Source organism: Rhipicephalus microplus, chromosome 5 (assembly GCF_043290135.1).
Source record: "Rhipicephalus microplus isolate Deutch F79 chromosome 5, USDA_Rmic, whole genome shotgun sequence".
Taxonomy (NCBI): Eukaryota; Metazoa; Arthropoda; class Arachnida; order Ixodida; family Ixodidae; genus Rhipicephalus; species Rhipicephalus microplus.
Window position 1 is genome coordinate 179,631,284 of NC_134704.1, and position 20,029 is coordinate 179,651,312.

The following is a 20,029-nucleotide window of genomic DNA, read 5'->3' on the forward strand; positions in this document are numbered from 1 at the left end:
AGAAAAATGATTGGAACAGTGAATGTCACTGGAGCCGACATTTTAACAAGTGGACTTGTGTTCGTCAAGGCAGCCTCTCTCTTGTGCATTCGTCGTCACTTTAATCCAGCCAGCCTGAACCTTTTTCGCAGTGGTGCACATGTAAACATAGGCGTGTGCTTCATAAAGAGTGGAAGGACGTTGGGTGGTCGTGAGTCACGAACCTTTGCAGTCAATGCCCCTATGAAAAGTGTGAATGCAAGGAAGCGTGGTAAAGTTTACAACACCTCCACATTTGCTCTAACCTAAATGTGTGGCCGCCGTTGTTCATTGTATGCGGGACTCCGAGCCTCTGTTTTAACGCATATTTCGACAGTAGTACCACCATTGTGCATGATAACTTGGGATTTTCGTATTACTGTGGACATCCTAACTAGTTCATCTGCATCCCTCAGTGTGGCGACGTTTGAGAGTATTCGACTGGACAACGGCAAAAATTTGTTGCTTTTGCTTTTTGTTGCTCCGTGTTGTTGCCCTATACTTGAGTGCAACGCCGCAGAATCGGTCGCTTGAATATCGTGTCGTGCAGGTGCCTCCTAACGCAGAATTTTTATCCTCTGCGTGTGTCCAGCATCGAGGCACCTTGTTTTGAGGCAGATTGTGCTTTCTCCCAGCAGCATGATTTAATTATGGCAGTGAAGATTGCGTAAGCCTCTTTTCGGAAGTGCAGTTTTTTACCCAGCTCATTATTTATAGTGACTCCAACCGTCACGCCTTTGCAAGGGTTGGTACAAGTAAACAGAGAAGGTTTACTGTGATAAGTGTCAATAAAAGTAATCATGTCCAAATTATGTGTGGCGTGCATTTTCACTACCCCTCTCTGGATCTTGGCAGGTATGCACTGGGCTGTCATGTTGGAATGCAAGGACTGCTATTTATGCAACCCCTCAAAACAAACAGTGCCTTTCCCGACTACTGATATTGTCGAGTGGACCCTGCTTTCAATTACAATCTGTAATTGCTCAGTATTGGTTGTCAGTGTTGTGACCGAGCTGGGCCTTGTTCTGGTCATGCAGAATTTCCTGTATGCCCTGCTTTTGTCAACCTTTGCTGTGAATTTCGTCTGGCTCTTCTGCATTAGTGGTAAAAAAGGAAATTTCGGAAGCGGTGGCCATCTTTCTTGTTGGCACGAGTATTTGGTAATGAGCGCCTCACCTGTGGCAGTTTGTGCCTCACACCATTCAGTATGATTAAACCAATATGTCGACCAGTTTTTTGTTACGATAAAAGTTTCAGGGACACTTCGGGCTAAACTTTGGTGTCTGCATTAATTTGGTGATTTGTACGAAGTGTGATCACACTGAAATCCGGGGAAAGCTTGTGCTCTCTTTGGGTGGCACCCAGGCAAGGGAGGCAACCGTTCCTGACTGGGTCTGGAACAGTTCTGCGTAAGATGGAAATAGCGATTTTAAAGGTTGAGTGGGCCAAGTTTGCTGGTTGCATCTTGTGATTGTCTCCAATGGCATCCTGGATCTCTGCAGCCCTTATCATGACAGCTGGCATTATCGCAAAGAAGCGAGAATGCTGAGTTTACTCACCTCTGTATGCCACTTGTCTGTAATCACCAACTGTTTGTTCATGTCTGCTCGTGCATTTCAGACATGATGTTCGTTGATTTAGTTAGCACATGAATGTGTGCCATCACATATGGCTAAAGAACTACAAATGCTTGTATAGCCGTTTCATGCCCTGCTCAGCCCTTCAGGCAAATTTATGGCATTTTTGTTCATGGAATTAGTAGCCATGTGCCAAAATGTGTTTGCACGGGATGTGGTAAGAGAAAAAAGAGAGAAAAATGAGAGCTTGTTTTCTCTGCTTCTTCTTGGCAGCAACTTCTTCCGAGTGCACAAATGTCTGTATGAAGCCCCATCTTTATTTAAGTGTTGAAGATGGGCATTGTTTAGACTTCGTCGTCTTTCGTTAAATAGCTGTAGTTGAGTCTATTGCAGCTTTCTCTGCTATATATATTTATTTTTAGTGAGTGGCTTCTGAAGCACATTTCACATGAGCATATTTTCACATTGCGGTAATACCAGCATACAACTGCTGCACTAAAATTGATGAAGTGGGTCAAAGCTTGTGTATTTGTTTCCTCCACTTGTGCTTCCTTCTTTTACTGCTCTGCCCTATGTGCAGTAGTCACCCTCACAGTAATGGTAGATGTCATAGATGTCTTGTGGCACATTGGCGACAGCTCTAAGGTTCAGTTCAGAGCATGTAAAAACACGTGGGATTTCTCGGTACGCTTCAGGAGCATTTCTATCGTGTAGCCATTCTTTTACAGCTGGTGCTTGTTTGTGGATCCAATTTCCTATCTGCTGTTCATTATTTGGTGTTGGAATGTATGCTTAATACATTGCAGTTACTCGCCATATTCTTGCGATACTATTACTAGTACCGTGACTTGTCACTACCAGCTGGATTCGTCCTTTGCCAGACCTTTTTGTTATGGGGCACATTGGGGAAAACGTGTCTGGAAATGCCAGAGCAGATGGATTGTTTTTACTGTGGTATATTCGGAATTCGGTGGTGCAATAAAACGTAATATTCTAGTTTGCTTATAGAGCCCTGTTTTTGTGAAACATTAAACAAGTCTCTTTCTTGAAGACATAGCCTTGCATTCAAGCTGTTCACGATGGTGATGTCCTGTAAGAACGACGTTAGTCCTCACAAGAACTGCTACAGATTGTGCGTGAAGATTTATTAGTCTTGGTTAGGATTGAAAACCAAGTGAGTTGGCAAGTGTTTACGTGTATGTGGTACTTGAAGAATGAAAAATGACCTCTTGAAAACTGACTCGCTGCCTTTTGTTCACTTGTGAAGCACTGAACATGCAGTTCCGACGTGAAATTTATCGCCCAACATGCGTGTGGGTCAAAAAACTATTTCTTGTACATAAACTGCCGATTGTACATGAAAACAGTTGAGGCAAATGTGCCTAATGTTGATGAGTCATACTTGATCGCCACTGTAGGAGCAGGCATGTTATGGCACTTTCACGTAAGCAAGCTGACTGTTAAGGTCAGCATGTGCTCTGTCACTGCTGCTAGCCATTGGAGGGTTTCGTATGGTTGCATTATGTATACATTGCACGAAGCATTGTTGCTGCAAGCAGCCTTCCACACGTGAGCAGTGTATTATCACTGCTTACTTTGTATATTTTTATTATTTCGTCATCATATAACATTACCTAATATACAAAGAGTGCAACCTAGACATAGTTACACCATAACTATGGAAGTAATAAACAAGGACAGAAAAGAGCGCTGCAGCGTTCTTTTGTGTTCTTGTTTATTACTTCCATAGTTACGCTGTAACTACTTCTAGGTTGCGCTGTTCGTATATTCAGTTATGTCCTACCATCTTGCCAAAGTTTCCACGCTTTATATGACATTGGTTTGAGGTGAGCAAAATGGTCGGCCTGCGAGTTTTCTTCTTGCTAAATGCACCACTCCACTGTGTATCCTTCCTTGTCGTCAGTCCAGCAGTCTGCACAGGCCACTTGTCCTTGCATTTATACAACTATGTTTGTAGGCATGGCTGTGTATTTTCTTAGATGTTGGTGATCGTTCAATCCCATAGAAAAAAATGCAGGTAATATCAACTTACTTAATTGCTGTTAGCACAGTTCAGGTTGGCCTGCACACAAGGCTTCCCTGGCTCACTACATTTGTAACCTTTTCCACTTTTGGCCGAAAATCCCTGGTTGTTGGAGATATCTGCCAATTTTACTGCAATTTTTGATGTTCACCTTTGTTGTCGGTGTCGGATGTCTTGGCAAAAAGTTGCCTAGCATTTAAAGACAACTGTGGGCTTTCTGCAAACAGCATGCTGATGGGCATTGCTTGCACTAGTCATTGTGCACAGATTTAATTGGTGTTCTTATAAAATCAAGAATGTGTGAGTGAGAAAGATGGACTCGATTATTTTATTTGATTCTCTATGCTTAAAACCAGAGCTTCTAGTTTCATCACCATTATGTGTACCAAAATCTGTATTGGGAGAATGGCCAATCATTCGAATTTTTGTTAGACCACTGCAATCCTTGAAAAGTAAGAAAAAAATATTGCAGTCTTTTTATTTTCTTTGCCAAGAATAAATAAATTACCCGAAACATAGGCTGCTTAAAACATTGTCAAGGTTTATATGCCAACACCACCGTATGATTATGTAATGAGGGAGTCAGTATTAACCTTCGATCACGTGGGGTTTTTAACATACGCCTAACTGTTTAGCACATAGGTGTCTATGCATTTTGCCCCTGTCGAGATGTGGTTGCCATGGCCAGCCACGAAATCCAGGTCCTCTAGTTGACATCTTATTTGCTATCAAAGGTGTTGTTTTAAGTGAGGGATGCTAAGCAAGCCAAACATACTAGCTATTTGAAAGTGTGATAACAAAAATTGTTGTTTTAGTACACTTCGCATGATTTATAATCAAACTGAAGTTTCTTCAAATTATCTGACTATGTGTGTGAGCTATTTCAAAACACCTTGCAAAGTGAGTGCGCTAAAGGCTGCATGAGGTATGGTTGTTGAGTAGAGAATGTCACTGGAGGTATTGTTTCGACTAAAGGACTCAACTTCACCAGGACTGCGATTGCCTTCTGCTCTCCCGCTGAGGCTGAGGGAGCAAGGCATGCATAAAATGCTGCTGAAGAAGATTACCCTGACCAACACAAATACTCTTGCTGGCCCCATGGACATTATCACTTCAGACCTTTCTGTGAACTTCTCCAAGGTGTAGTCATAAAATTGGCATTTCTGCATACTTCCTCTGCGTTTCAAGATGAATGTGCGCAACTATAGGTGGTTTTGCATGCTGCTTGATATTCCCAAAATGTTCTTTGAAGAGGCGGTGCTCATAATACTGATTGGTTCCCATGTAAAGGTAAACCTTGATCGTAAAGGGAATGCCAGGCAGTGCAAAATGAAGTGCCAGAAACAACCGCCTTTCAAGCATTGTTACTTGCAGCTCTTTCCTAGCAGTGGGTTAAGATTCAAAAATAAGAGATCAACAGTTGCCCTTTTCTGTTGGCATTTCGTTGCTTAAATTAACTGATTGAATTAATTCAGAACTTCTTCACAGTGCAAAATTAAATGAGCAATTTACAACATACTAGTAAACACAGTCGGCATAAAGTGCTCCGCTGCCCCGCCGCGGTGTTCTAGTGGCTAAGGTACTCGGCTGCTGACCCGCAGGGCGCGGGTTCGAATCCCGGCTGCGGCGGCTGCATTTCGATGGAGGCGGAAATGTTGTAGGCCCGTGTACTCAGATTTGGGTGCACGTTAAAGAACCCCAGGTGGTCTAAATTTCCGGAGCCGTCCACTACGGCGTCTCTCATAATCATATAGTGGTTTTGGGACGTTAAACCCCACATATCAATCAATCAATAAAGTGCTCCGCTGTAGCCAAGATTTTTTGCTATATTTAGCTTGCACAGCCAGTGCGATGGCAAGCAGTGCCCTTAATCGACTTTTATGGAGCAGTTTTAATGGTTGGAAATATAGCGGTGGCAGTGGTTATGCAATTTGTACTGCGCAGGTCACTATGTGCTATGTCAATGGCTCATTTGCAGCTAGGCGGGTTATGGCGTGCTAATTCTAAGCTCAAGTTTTCAATCCTAGGCGGTGTATAAGAATGGGTAGGTACCCCAAGACACCAAAATAAATTGGAGCGTGCCTCATAGTGTGGCTTCTGCATGCAAATTGCCAGGACTATGGTACTATGGTTCAGTTAAATTGAGCAAACATTAGTATAACATGAATTGGTTCCAGGTGCACTTGAGGTCACATTCAATGTTTAGATTTTATTGTAATGGGTGAATTCATAATGTCCTCACTGGATGTAGGTTGACAATTTTTACTTGTCCCCATTGCTTATCATTTACCAGATTGTGTTGCTAGTCTTTCTATGGTTCTGTGTTTGTGGTGTTTGATGACATTTCTCTCATATTTCAGTATTCGGATCAGGTTATTCTTGTGCTTTGTGCAGTGCCTGTTGGATACTTTTATTGTCAGTCACTGCTAGCAGATACATGGATGTGGTGATTGCTGTGCTCGTGTTCTATCATCGCCAACCTGGTATTTTTTATCACTTGTCGTATTCAATGACGCTAAATGTTGTGTTACTTCCGGAGTCGCAAATGGACAGTCTGCCACCTTATTGCCGCCTGATGCATGATCTCTGAAGTACTGAGCGTTGCTTATATATATTGAATAACTTTTCCCTTTGATGCAGGTGTGGTCACATGGTCATGTACAGCTATGTGACTGTAGCATTCATTTCTAAATACCCTACCTTTGTTGTAAAGCTTCGTATTCCATGTCGTAGTTGAATTTAAAGTGACGTTTTTACATATTCTAAATTCTGCATTTCTTTTGCTGCAGGTGACTTCTTGTGACATGCATTTCTACAAAACTAAATCGTGCTTTCTCTTTTTACATTGCTTTCACTTATTGATTGTTTTCATGTCAAAAATTGATGGCCATGCTAAGTGATGTCTGTATGCAGCCACAGCTTCGTCTAGGACATTTGAGAGGTGAAATTTATTTCGTTTAGATGTGGCATGTCTTGGCTGCCTTGATAAAGTCCTGGAAAGTATTCACAAACCAAACGGATACTTGTAGTGTGCCTGCAGTGTGTGCGTCTCCTAGCCTGGAAATGCATTCCCTGTTTGCTCTCAAATGGGACCTCGTTGAGGTCGCTCATAGTTTTTGCTGCTGGGTAAAGTTTCCAACATGTGGCCATCTTACACTGCATGCAAGCTGCTGTTGCGATGAGCATTGATGCGTGCTGGAAGGTCTGTATGTTTGCAGCACTTCCTCACAGATGTGTATTATCGCTTCTGCTCAGTTGAAGTTGTTGTGTATAAAAGAAATGATGTTATTGTACACAGGGCACCATCATGTATGTATGAGCAATTGTAATTCACAATGAAATGAAATGGTTGTTCTTGTACAACTTGGTGGCTGTGCTTTTGTTTATAGCCCGACACATGCATGCCTTTAAAGGGATGGTAAAGTGAAGTGAGGAATTAATCTAGGCTGATAAATTATTCTCTCAAAACTTTACTGTTGTTAATTTCATCATCGTAAGTTTATTAGTAGATCAGAGACTCAGTATAAAAAGTTTCATGTTTAAACTTCGCGCCAGAATTTCTGATAGTGACGTAGTAGATTTCAAAGTGTTTTTTTTTCGTATTTTGGCCACTTTGGCTCAAAATCTTCTGAAACTGGGCATGGTGGGTCTCTGGCACCCATAGAAGACGATATAGTTTTTCTCATTACTGGCTGCATTCGTGCGTTGCCAAAATCTGTAATTGACTCATCCATACTTTGTGTAGCAGTAAATCTTTTGCCGTTCACGAGATGTTCGTGATGTAAAACTTTTGCAAATGGCATCAGCAGCCAGTCAGCTGACGCGCTTCCTGAATGCTTCATGATGACCGTTTCATCTTCACTCACGTTTAAAGTATTTTGATTGAAGTCCAGCCTTGACAACACACTGTACATGTTGAGTGTTGTTTCAACAAGAGATGAAAATCAAAAGTTTCTTTTTGTCCTTGTGGCTAATATCGACCGTTTTCGTAGCTCTACGTAGTTTGGGCAAGTCTGTCACAAACTAAGCCTGAGTCACGTACGCATCATTTGGAACAACCCACATCGAACTGTCTTCATTTCCAACGGGGGGCGTGGAACCGGCAGTGCAATGGCAGTGCCGTTCACGCATGTTCTGCTTCTTGTGCAGGTTGCATATAGTTCCGGGGTGCTTTCAACGGACCACGCTGTCAACTACGGCATTATCGTCGACGTCGCCGAAGGATTCACAGGCAACAGCGAGAAAATCTGCGAAGCGCTCAATGGGGAACCGTTGACGCCCACTGCAGCTGAATCCGACATGTGTCCAGCAACAGTCTACGAACCTTGGTTCACCACTATCACCGCCCTACAAAAGACGATCGACTGCAGTGCATCTTTGGGGCGTGGAACCGGCAGTGCAATGGCAGTGCCGTTCACGCATGTTCTGCTTCTTGTGCAGGTTGCATATAGTTCCGGGGTGCTTTCAACGGACCACGCTGTCAACTACGGCATTATCGTCGACGTCGCCGAAGGATTCACAGGCAACAGCGAGAAAATCTGCGAAGCGCTCAATGGGGAACCGTTGACGCCCACTGCAGCTGAATCCGACATGTGTCCAGCAACAGTCTACGAACCTTGGTTCACCGCTATCACCGCCCTACAAAAGACGATCGACTGCAGTGCATCTTTGGGGCGTGGAACCGGCAGTGCAATGGCAGTGCCGTTCACGCATGTTCTGCTTCTTGTGCAGGTTAGTGAATGTTCCCTTTGTAGACAATTTGCTCTTGTTATCCAGCCGGTTCCACCCCATATGTTGTATAACTGTGTGCGCGTGCATTCCGATGCTGGAAACCACTCAAAGCGTCGGATTTTGCTGCTGCGTCGTTTTTGCTTTTATTTTTTGTTATTAATTCTCTGCGGGGATATCGAAACGAATCCTGGCCCTGTCGTTGATGCGACGCTACAGAAAATTTTGGATGGGCAAAACGCGATTGTTCGAAAGCTTAATACCATTGAAGCGAACCAAGCGGAACATAAGGCTGCTATAAATGACTTGAGTGAACGAGTGTCGTCAATGGAAGGAAAAATGTCAGTGCTGTCAAAATTAGAAGCCGCTATCACTGAGTGTACTGCGCGCTGTAATACCCAGCACGGGGTGATACAGTTGCTTCAAAATAAGATTGATGATCTTGAAAATCGTAGTAGACAGCATAACTTGGTATTCTACGGCATACCTGATACAAGTGTCCGCGAATCTTGGTCACAATCTGAATCGCTTGTGAAAGAAGTATGCTCGACAAAATTACAAGTTAACCCCGAAACGATAGAAAAAGCTCATCGGCTCGGGAAATTTCGAGAGGGAAAAACGCGGCCCGTGATCGCAAGGTTCGGGTCATTGAAAGAAAAGCACCTGATTTTAGGAAAGGCCAAGAATTTGAAAGATACAGGTATCGGTATGTCGGAAGACTTTTCTGAACCAGTGCGAAAGAAAAGGCGAATTTTGTGGCAGTTTGCTAGAGAAAATAGAAGCGGGGACGCACGAGTACAGCTAAAACACGATACCCTTCACATGGACGGCATCAAGTACACTTACGATGATACCTCAGGCAAGGTTGTGCAGTGCAAGTGACCGACTAAGTTCTTATGCTCTTCACTTTCTTTTTTGTTAGTAAACTGTAGGAGCATTAAAAATAAAGTTGACATATTCGATGACTTAGTGCGCATGACCAAACCAAGTGTAGTTATCGGTACTGAATCATGGCTGAATGAAGACGTGGCAAACACCGAGGTATTTCCAGATAACTTTACTTGTTACAGGAAAGACAGGAACTATCATGGAGGTGGTGTATTTATCTTGGTAGATCAGCGCATTCCGTCTATAGGCATAAGCACTACAGACGATACGAGTGAAGCTGTTTGGTGTCAACTTAAGCTCTCGAATGGCAAATCACTATCAGTCTGCTCTTTTTATCGACCGCCAACTGGTTCAACTAAGGAATTTAGTGAATTCACTGCTACAGCTACAAAAATCGCCTCTGATTACGTCGTTGTAGGTGGGGATTTTAACCTGCCTGATCTCGACTGGAATGAGCAACCAATAGCTTCTGGAAGTTCTCTTAGTTTTAAATCTGAAATGGCTGATTTCATGAACCTCTTGTCTTTAACACAGACAGTGTTGAAACCAACTCGAGGAGGTCATATCCTTGATCTATTTTTCACAAATATGCCAGAAATGGTAGAAAACACTGAAGTCACTGAAGTGAAACACTGAAGTGAAAACACTGAAATACTTCAGTGTTTTCTACCATTTCTGGCATATTTGGATAAGTGACCACGAGGTTGTGCTAAGTGAGATAAATATGAAACATACGAGTGCTTACAGTGAAAGGAGTCGGTGCATGTACAATTACGCGAAGGCTAATGTCCAAGGAATCAACACTGCATTGGAGGCATATTTCATTGTTTTCGAAACACTTGCCGATGATTACTCAGTAGAAGAGCTGTGGAATTTGTTTAAAGACAAGATTCTAGAGCTGAGAAACCGATTTGTTCCGACATGGGTGCTAACTAGAAGGCGTAATAAAAGTAAACCATGGTTTTGTAGAGAACTCGACGTTTTGGTCAAGCGTAGGCAGAGAATTTACCGTTCATTTAAAAGAAATCCCTCGGAAGAGAACTCTTGCAAACTGAAGCTGGCAACGCGTGAAGTAAATAATGCTACAGTCGAAATGAAAGTAGCCTACTTTAAAACAATTGAACGTAAAATAACGCAAAACCCGAAAGAACTTTGGAGGTATATCAAACGAAACAAGAAAGACAACATTTCAATTCCCGCTTTGACCAGCGGTGATATTACCGTGAGCGATACGACAGAAAAGGCTAAGTTGTTCAATTTATATTTTACGTCAGTGTTCTCAGCCGCTACTGACCCCCAAAAAGACTTGAAATTGTTGGTACATGAATCCACATCCATGCCTGATGTAGTACTTGACGCTCGTGGCATTGAATTACTACTTAGAGATCTAGATTGTGCGAAAGCAGTGGGTCCTGATTGCTTGCCTAATTTTATGTTGAAGTCTTCTTCCCATGCAGTGTCTATGTACTTGAAAGTTATTTTTGAAAAATCGTTAAAACAGAGTTCTCTCCCAACTGATTGGAAAATGGCGTCTGTTGCTCCTATACATAAATCTGGCCCGCGCAATGCTGTGAATAATTACCGCCCTATCTCACTCACTTCTGTGTGCAGTAAAATTCTTGAACATATTTTATATACTGCGATTGTAAAGCACATAGATAGTAATTCCCTATTCAACTCTAACCAGCATGGATTTAGGCAGGGGCTATCATGCGTCACACAACTGGTAGAGTTCACTCATGTTTTAGCAGCAGCACTGGACGACAAATTTTCGGTCGACTGTATTTTCCTCGACTTTCAAAAAGCGTTCGACACTGTATCACACTTCTTATTGCTGAAAAAACTAACCAGCTTTAATATTAATCACCAAGTTATTGCATGGATTGCTGAATATCTACATGAGAGGCGACAATATGTAGTTGTAAACGGCGAACAGTCTGAAATAACTAGTGTTACGTCAGGGGTACCTCAGGGATCAGTTCTGGGACCATTACTTTTCTTATTATATATAAATGACATTAACGAAAACGTACAATCCCATATTAGGCTATTTGCAGACGACTGCATTTTATATCGTCAGATTACCTCTGAAACTGACTGTTCCGTAATCCAAAACGACCTATGTGCAATATACGCGTGGTGCCAGCGATGGGAAATGAAACTGAACCTTAAGAAAACTGTATGCATGAGGTTTTCCAGAAAAAGAAACCCAGGTGAATTTGAATACACAATAAACAGCTCTCCGGTAAAAATGGTGCGCGAATACAAATACCTAGGTGTTTTCTTTTGCCCCTCTCTATCATGGAATCGGCATGTGGATTACACTGTAAATAAAGCTTGTCGGAGCTTAGGATTCTTAAAAAGAAACACACGTGCTTTTCCACAGCAAACCCGAGAGGTACTATACAAAACATACGTGAGATCAGTACTGGAGTACGCATGTTGTGTGTGGGACCCTGCAACATCATCAAATAAAGAAAGATTAGAAAAAGTTCAGTCTATGGCGGCGAGATATGTGTTTAATGCACCTATGTACGACAGACAATTCAGTGCGACGGAAGCTAAGCTGAAGTTAAAATGGAAGTCTCTGCAGCACCGAAGGGCATCGTTTCGACTGAAGCTATTGCACAGCATATTTTATTCTCATACTCGAATTCCCTGTGACGTATACATAAGCCGGCCTCACTACATTTCAGCCCGCAAAGATCATGAACACAAGATAAGAGAATATAAATGTAATACATCGTCCTTCAGCAACTCTTTTTTTCCGAGAACTATCAGTCAGTGGAATCGACTTCCTCCCACAATTGTAGAAATTTCTTCAACGGATGCGTTCTTTTCTGCAATAAAAATGATTGAATCTTTGGACCGCTAAGCCCTGTAGACTACGTGTGTGCGCCTGGCAGTCGCCATGATCTGTACGGTATCTTGGTTGTAAGCTATGTTGTTTTGTTTTAGTGTTAATTTGCCCTTGTGCTAGACGAATGCTGCACTTTGTTTTAATTATCATGAGATTTTCATCTTTTTTTTTTTTTAATACATATGACTTTTCTGACGCATCTTTGCTCGGTGCAACTGTGTATGTTTTTGTATTTTGGAAATCTACTTCTTTTCTCTTTTTTACTTATGTGAATGCAATTATGTGAACTTATGTGAACCTGCAATTTTCATGTTCTTTTCTGTACCCCCCCCCCCCCACTATAATGCCTGTATGGGCGCTGTGGGTACTAATTAAATTAAATAAATAAACACTCAACCCTAACCCTTCTTCTGTGAGTCCCGATGATGCTGAAGGATGGATTGATGGATTGATATGGCTGTACCAGTGTTGGCGGTAACGCATTACTTTTTTCAGGAACTTAGTAACGTACTCATTGCGATTTCGGAACTGTAACGGGTAACGTACTTCTTTTAAAATTTTTCGGTAACGTGAGACACCACGTTACTCATTACTTTTTTATTTTGAAGGTGCCACATTCTCAGAACTCGCCCAGACGAATTTCTTTGTTGCAGTGTCAGACCACTGTCACTTACTGCTTTGTGAATGCCTGATAAGCATTCACAAAGAAAGCGTGGACGCAGTTTAGTCTGAGGAATTCGGGGGAGGGGGGAAATGGGGTATCTTTAGCAGGCACCGATTCTCTGCACGCACATTCTCCGCCGCACTGTGGCTTGTCTTGGAAAGGCTGGCTATCCTGAGACGTTACTGGTTGCTGTGGCGGAAAGCATCTACAGAGCTCAGGGGCACGTACGATGTGCTGTAGATAATGGTGTACAGCAGTGGTTCAGAAATGGGGTCTGCAAAGCCATTTTTATGATCCGCGAAACCCTCACCCGCTTTTGTTTTCCATTTTTTCAATTTTTTTTCATGCGGGACTTTGCCACGTATTGATGAACTGTCCAAAATGAAGTGATGTGGCATGTTTGATGTTTTTGGTAGCAATAAAAGACACCTGTTTCACGCTCCAGTTCTGTTAATATGCCTATGTCCCCTCCCCCTCCCTCCCCTCCTCTGCAAGAGGTCCCCCATCACTTCCACCAGTCCACAAGGGGTCCCCGACACATCCATAGCTGAGAACCACTGGCGTACAGGAAAGCATAGGCAGACGCAAAAAAGTCGCAGTCACTTCTTACAAACATCAGCTTTCGCCACACAGGTTGAAAAAGATGGGCCGACACGGTGTCCATGCGGTTTTTTCGGCCCCTGACAAGTTAGCCTTGCTCTCACAGAGGAGCAGTCCGGTCACGAAACGCGAAGTTGGATGCCAGGTAAGGCATCATAATCGATTTCTAGAATCTGTGCTGGGGGATAGTCTACAGAGTCCCTTTGTCGTGTGGAGCCTGCCACATCGGCCAGACAGGCAGGTGCCTCAATGACAGTCTCCAAGAGCACGACAATAATGTTCAGAACAAGACTGACGGCTTTCTGGCTATTCATTGTGGTAGCTGCGGCTGCTGCCCTGTGCTCGACAGCACCACAATTCTGAACCGGCACAGTGACAAAAGCCAGCTTTTGTACCTTCGCCCAACAGTACAAAGTGAACCTTGTCTCCGTGAAGAAGGTCTTATAGATAGGCCTTTTTCTGCTCCGTAGGTGTAGAAAACTGACAAAATGCTTTTGCGCCCCTATCTGTCTCGTACCATGAAAGTTACCGATGGTATGCCCAACTTTCTTGCCGACCTCATATGATGAGCATGTAATTTGTTGGCATGCTGAACTTGGCCCGTGCAGTATTGGCAGACTTTGTTCTCGTTAACATTTCTAATTAAAAACCTCCAGAACGAGCGAGGCTGATTTTGAACACCTTCACATAAACACTCCCAATTTTCGCGGTAAGTAAACCGGTTAAAATGAACAAGAAATGCTATTTCACTAATATATTCACAGGCTGCTAAGCCATTAAAACAATCCTTTACTACTACAAATTTTGTGCGTTTATAAGCATATGCTGAAAGGATTGCCATAAATTTGTTGAGAGTCCGGTGATGGGTGCTTAGTGGAGAGCGTTTATCCTTAAGAGAACAGATAACTGGGCTAGTTTGTGGGAATTCATGTTAAGGCATTGATGATTAAATCTCGTATTGTGCATGATGTGACTATACAATAAGCTCCAACATGTGCTAGAGTCCGAAGCCATCTCATCCACCTGTAGCGGCAACTAACTATAAGCTCTATGACATTGCTAAGGTTCAGTGCATTTGTACAAACAATTCTCAACATTTTGTGTAAAATCGTCATTGGCTTAAAGTTTTGTGTGGAAAATAAGTATAAGCTTTAAAATATTCTTATTTAGAGTTTCTGTTGCCAAAACAAAATGATATTCATTATTGATGAGCAACAGCAGAAACAACGTCCGTTACTTTTTTCGGTAACTGTAACGGTAATGCGTTACATTTTTTGTTGGTAACGAAGGGTGGTAATGCGTTCTTTTTTTGTTGGTGTAACAATTAATGTACTTAGTTTTTGTAACGGATACAACACTGGGCTGTACCCTTTAGATCTTGCGGCGGCTAACGCCACCTAAACCTAATACTTAGTGAACAAAACCTAGATTTTTCTTTTTTTCCCCTATAAATAGGGAAGTTAATGGCTGGCATTTGCAGTGAAAAATGTAATGTCCACTCGGGCCTTGATTGTAGCTACCATTCAGATAACTTCCTTCTAGTTATTTCTACCCGCTTAAAGTCTACTTTGCTCCCTCTGTCCCCAAAACCCCAGTGCTTTCAAAAACTCTGCGCCATCATCCTGAACTATAGCATGAAGCCCTTTACAGAATCAAGTGTTTTGCAGTTTCCTCCTCCTTGCACGCCGCAGTGGTCTAGTGGCTAAGGTACTCGGCTGCTGACCTGCAGGTCGCGGGATCGATTTCCTGCTGCGGCGGCTGCATTTTCAATGGAGGCGGAAATGTTGTAGGCCCGTGTGCTCAGATTTGGGTGCATGTTAAAGAACACCAGGTGGTCGAAATTTCTGGAGCCCTCCACTACGACGTCTCTCATAATCATATGGTGGTTTTGGGACGTTAAACCCCACATATCAATCAAATCAGTTTCCTCCTCCTCTCCACATGCAGAGCATACCGTGTCTATCTCTTCGTATTTGGCTCGATAAGTCTTGGTTCGCAATACTGCCGTCCTGGCCTCAAATAGTGGAGAACTACCCCGAGAATCATCATAGATCCTCTTCTTGGCGATTTCTTGCTTGTAAGTTCGATAGATTTATAGTGCCGGCTTTTCAATCATGTCTATTCTTCACGTATCGGTGTCCATTTCCTTCACCTTCTTATTAATTGATAGTTCTTGTTTTGGCCCCCTGTTGTTTTTGAAGTATTTAGCCGTGAATGTTATGGTTCGCTTCCTGCATTTTGTATCGACATTTCTCTTGTACAAATAGCTGACAACCTTCCTGGCCCCACACTCCTCCCCCTTTCTCTAAATCGCTTCTCAAATTTTATCTTGCTGCTAGCCTCCCTGCCCTCGAATGATGTGCATCTTATATCACCTTGTACTCCCTCATTTGGTGCATTCCTGTGAGCTCCTAAAGCAAGCCTACCTATTCCACGTTGCTTAATTTCTAATCTTGCTTGAACCTCTGATCTCGTGCACAAGACCGCATTGCCGAACGTCAGAAAACGAACCATGACCCCTTTCTATATTCTTTTGACAACATCATGCCTATTGTAATTCCACAGTGCCCTGTTTTTCATTACCGCTGCATTCCTGTTACCTTTAGTCGACACGTATATTTCTTGTTCCCTTAGGTACTCGGCCCCATTGGTTATCCATACGCCCAGTTATTTGTATTTATCTGTTATCTCTAGCGTGACCTCCCGTATTCTAAGCTCACTACCTTCATTGTCATTAAAAATCGTGACTTATGATTTTACCTTACTGATTCTGAAATCTAACCTATCACCCTCATTACCGCAGATGTCCACCAATCTCTGCAAATCTTCCTTGTCAGTCATTAGCACTATATCATATGCGTACATCAGTGCTGGTAGTGCCTGTTCAATGAGTTTTCCTAGTTTGACGAAAGAGAGGTTGAAGCCCAGTCCACGTCCTTCAAATTTGGCCTCTAATCCTTGTAGGTACATTATGAATAATAAGGGAAACAGAAGACACCCCTGCCTAAGCCCCCTTTTACCTCTGCAGGCTTGGATACCTGTTTTTCCCACTGTATAATTACCTTGTTACCTTTCTAGATATCCTTTAAAGTGATTAGTGACTACATCTTCCACGCCTAGTGTGTCTAGTATTCCCCACAATTCCTCTTGAACCACGCTATCGTACGCTCCCTTGATATCCAAAAATGCTAGCCACAGAAGCCTGTGTTCCTTTTCTGCTATTTTGATGCACTGCGTCAGTGAGAACAGATTGTCTTCTAACCTCCTGTGTTTACGAAACCCATTCTGCAGTTTCCTCAGCACCTCCTCATCCTCTATTCATGCCTGCTGTCTTTCCTTTATAATCTGCATCGCCAGCCTGTAGACCACTGATGCCACTGTTATAGGCCGGTAGTTGTTTATGCCAGCTTTGTCCCCCTTTCCTTTATAGATCATGCTCATCCTGCTAAGTTTCCATCCATCGGGGACTTCACCATCGATTATTATTTTGCTCACTGCCTTTCTCAAAGCCTGCTTAGACTTCAGACCCAATGTTTTTATCAGCATAATCGGAACGCCATCTGGGCCTGTTGATGTACTACTAGTAACCCTTTTCTCAGCCCTTTCGCACTCTCTTTGTGAAAATGGAGCCACTGTGCCACTTGATCCATCCTTGTCTATTAAGGTGCGTAAGGCATTTTCTTGTTGAAATTTTTCTGTCACCCTTGTTCTTATATATTCAATTGCTTCGTCCCATTCTAGCCTAACACCTTGAGTTGTAGTTATAAACATCTGCTCTGGACTTGTCTCATTACTCAGGGATTTTAGATGGTTCCAAAATTGTGCAGGGCCTTTTTATTCTTTTTATGTACTTCTGCCAGCCACAGAGCCCCCTTTCTTCTAATCTCTTCATTGATCAGATGGGATGCTTCCCTTCTACAGCTTAGAAAGATATCTCATTTTCTTTCAACATCATCTGTTGGTTCACCCCTCTGCTTAGCATGTCTGTGCTCCGTAGAGGCTTTCTGATGTTTTTCTATGGCTCTCTTAACTTCCTCATCCAACCAACCTTTGGGTTTGTGTCTCTTTTTCCGGGGTGGCTTGTGATGCACCTTAGCTAGCTCTAGCACTGTGTAATTAAACATGTGTACGTCCTGTTTTATTATCCTCTGTGATTACTTTCTCAATTTGTTTAGTTGCCATTTTTATTTGTTATTCTGAGTAAAAATATAGTTGCTCATCTTGTCTCCTTCCCATTTTCACGGCTCTTCCAAAATTTAGCTTGATACGTTTGTGATCACTACCCAGACTTCTGAAGCCACATTCATCTACGTGCATTCCCCTAAGTACATCGTATGTGACACCAGTGCATAATCTATCGTCGACTGCAGTCTTCCTACTGTGATAACGTGCACCGCATTCTGCCTGCGCAGATATCGTCGCCTGTATGACGTCACGTCTGGCTATAAAATGTGCGCGCTCGAGAATAAAGCGATCGCTGTTTGGTGGACACTGGTCGTGGCTTATCACTGGCGACGAGGTAGCTCGCATCCCGTAGGCAGGCGTGGCGAAGGAACTACATGGCGCAAAAGTAGGCGCGTTTCGGCGACTGAAAAAGCCATTCCGTCATGTACGTGCTCTCGGAGTACGACACCGCAGCCTGCAACGTGGAGCAGACAGCAACGCTTCTCGAGCAACGCCCCACAGAAGCACCGAAAGCATTGACGTGGTGACAGCGAGCGGAGCTTCAGGCTGAAGGGCGACCGAGAGTAACCTGAGCCAAGGACGGAAAAAAGACCGCAGAGAGGTGACTCAACGTTTTCTGCTCGCGGACAGGAATGTCGCGCTTAGGGAAGATCGCCGAGTTTGATCCTAAGTCGCAGAATTTCGAGTCTTACCTGGAGCGATTTGAACTGTTTGTGCACGCGAACGACGTAAAAGAGGAAAAGAAGCTAGCGCTTTTTCTGACTGTAATAAGAGCAGAAGCTTATGAGGTCTTGAAGAACCTTGTAGTGCCGGCTTCCCCACGTGAGAAAACTTACGAGGAAGCAAAGTGGTTGTTGACAGAACATTACAGCCCACGGAGCTCGGTAATCGCTGAGCGCTGCAGGTTCAACAGTCGGACTCAGCACGAAGGGTAAAGCGTACAAAATTTTATAGTCGAGCTGAAGCACTTGGCCAGGAAATGTAACTACGGCGACTTCTTACAAGATGCACTTCGCGACAGGCTAGTAGGTGTGCGCAATGAGGATACGCAGCGAGCCTTGTTCGCGAAAGAAAGCCTAACCTTTGACAGCGCCTGCAAGATTGCCTTGGACCGAGAAATGGCAGCAAGAGAGGCAGAGCTAATGAAAGAAAAGAACAAAGAGGAGTCACTAAATGCGGTGAGTCAGCCGAAGAAAGCGATGAAGAAGGCTCAAAAGAGCCACGTTGCCAAGAAAGAGCGATGTGAAAGATGCGGCAGAGGGCATTTTTCAAGCGTATTCTGATATAAAAACTGTGCGCCGTAATTGCTCGAAAGTAGGACACTTGAGAAAAATGTGCACAGCTGCTCAGACAAAAAGAACAAATGCCTTAGGATGTTCAGACGAGGACTCTGAGCACGAAGTATACCATTTCGTAACGTGCCACGCTCTTCGTACGATGTCAACATTCAGGTGGAAGGCAAACCCCCGAACATGCAGATTAACACAGGAGCGGCTGTTACTGTAGTGCCAGAGTATGTCTATGATTTACATTTCGCTCATGTTACATGTGACATGTCAGCCCACCAAAGTGACACTTCGCACGTACACCGGCGAACAAATGCCACTTAAGGAACAGTGAGGTTTCAGTTGTGTACAAAGGGCAGAGCATGATTCTTCCAGTAGTATAACCCAGACAACACTCGATGTCCTGAGGCCGTCCTCATACGGTAAAATCGTCCTCGCACAGTTATTGACCTTGGTACTTACCGAGGACGACACAAGCTGGTTTGACCCGGAAACATCTTTTCCAGTGCTTTCTGAGGACAACAATTTATCCTGAAAAAAGTAGTTTTAAGGACGTTTTGGAGATGACAAAAGCAATGCAGAAGCGCCGGCTCAAACGTCTATTCGAGTGGCTTCTGGGGAAAATTGGTCCAGAAAAGGTCCTGCCAAGGACCTTTTGAGGATGACAAAAGCATTGCACTGAGCACACATAATTCTTCAAGACCTTTGCGCACCAAGTAGATGCATTTCATACGTGAAAACTTTCTCCGCACGTTTGTTTCATACAGTCATAAAGTTATTGCGTACTTTCGCCTCGTTTGTTTACTTTTTGGCAGATATTTTTCAAATTATGCGTCCCGCCTAATGAGACACGCGTAATCAATTGGCTTAGGTATCGAACCTGGTATTACGAAATCTCCATTTGAAACAGCCTGTTCCTTAATGTCACAGCCGATGTAGCACGCAATAACAAACTAGCAGCTGGCAACCATTGACTTTGCGGCGCCATTCTGGACAGTCAAGTAGCCACGGAGGAAGGAAAAAGGTAAGGAGAGGGCATGCCCAGCCGGCGCAGGGCGTAAAAAATGTGGCGGAAATGACATCATGGCGGCCATATTCAGTAGGCACAATGGCGGCGTTGTTATGGTTACGTGTTGCGCAGTGAAGCTGGTCTAGCAGTGAGCGGCCGTGGCTGGCGGC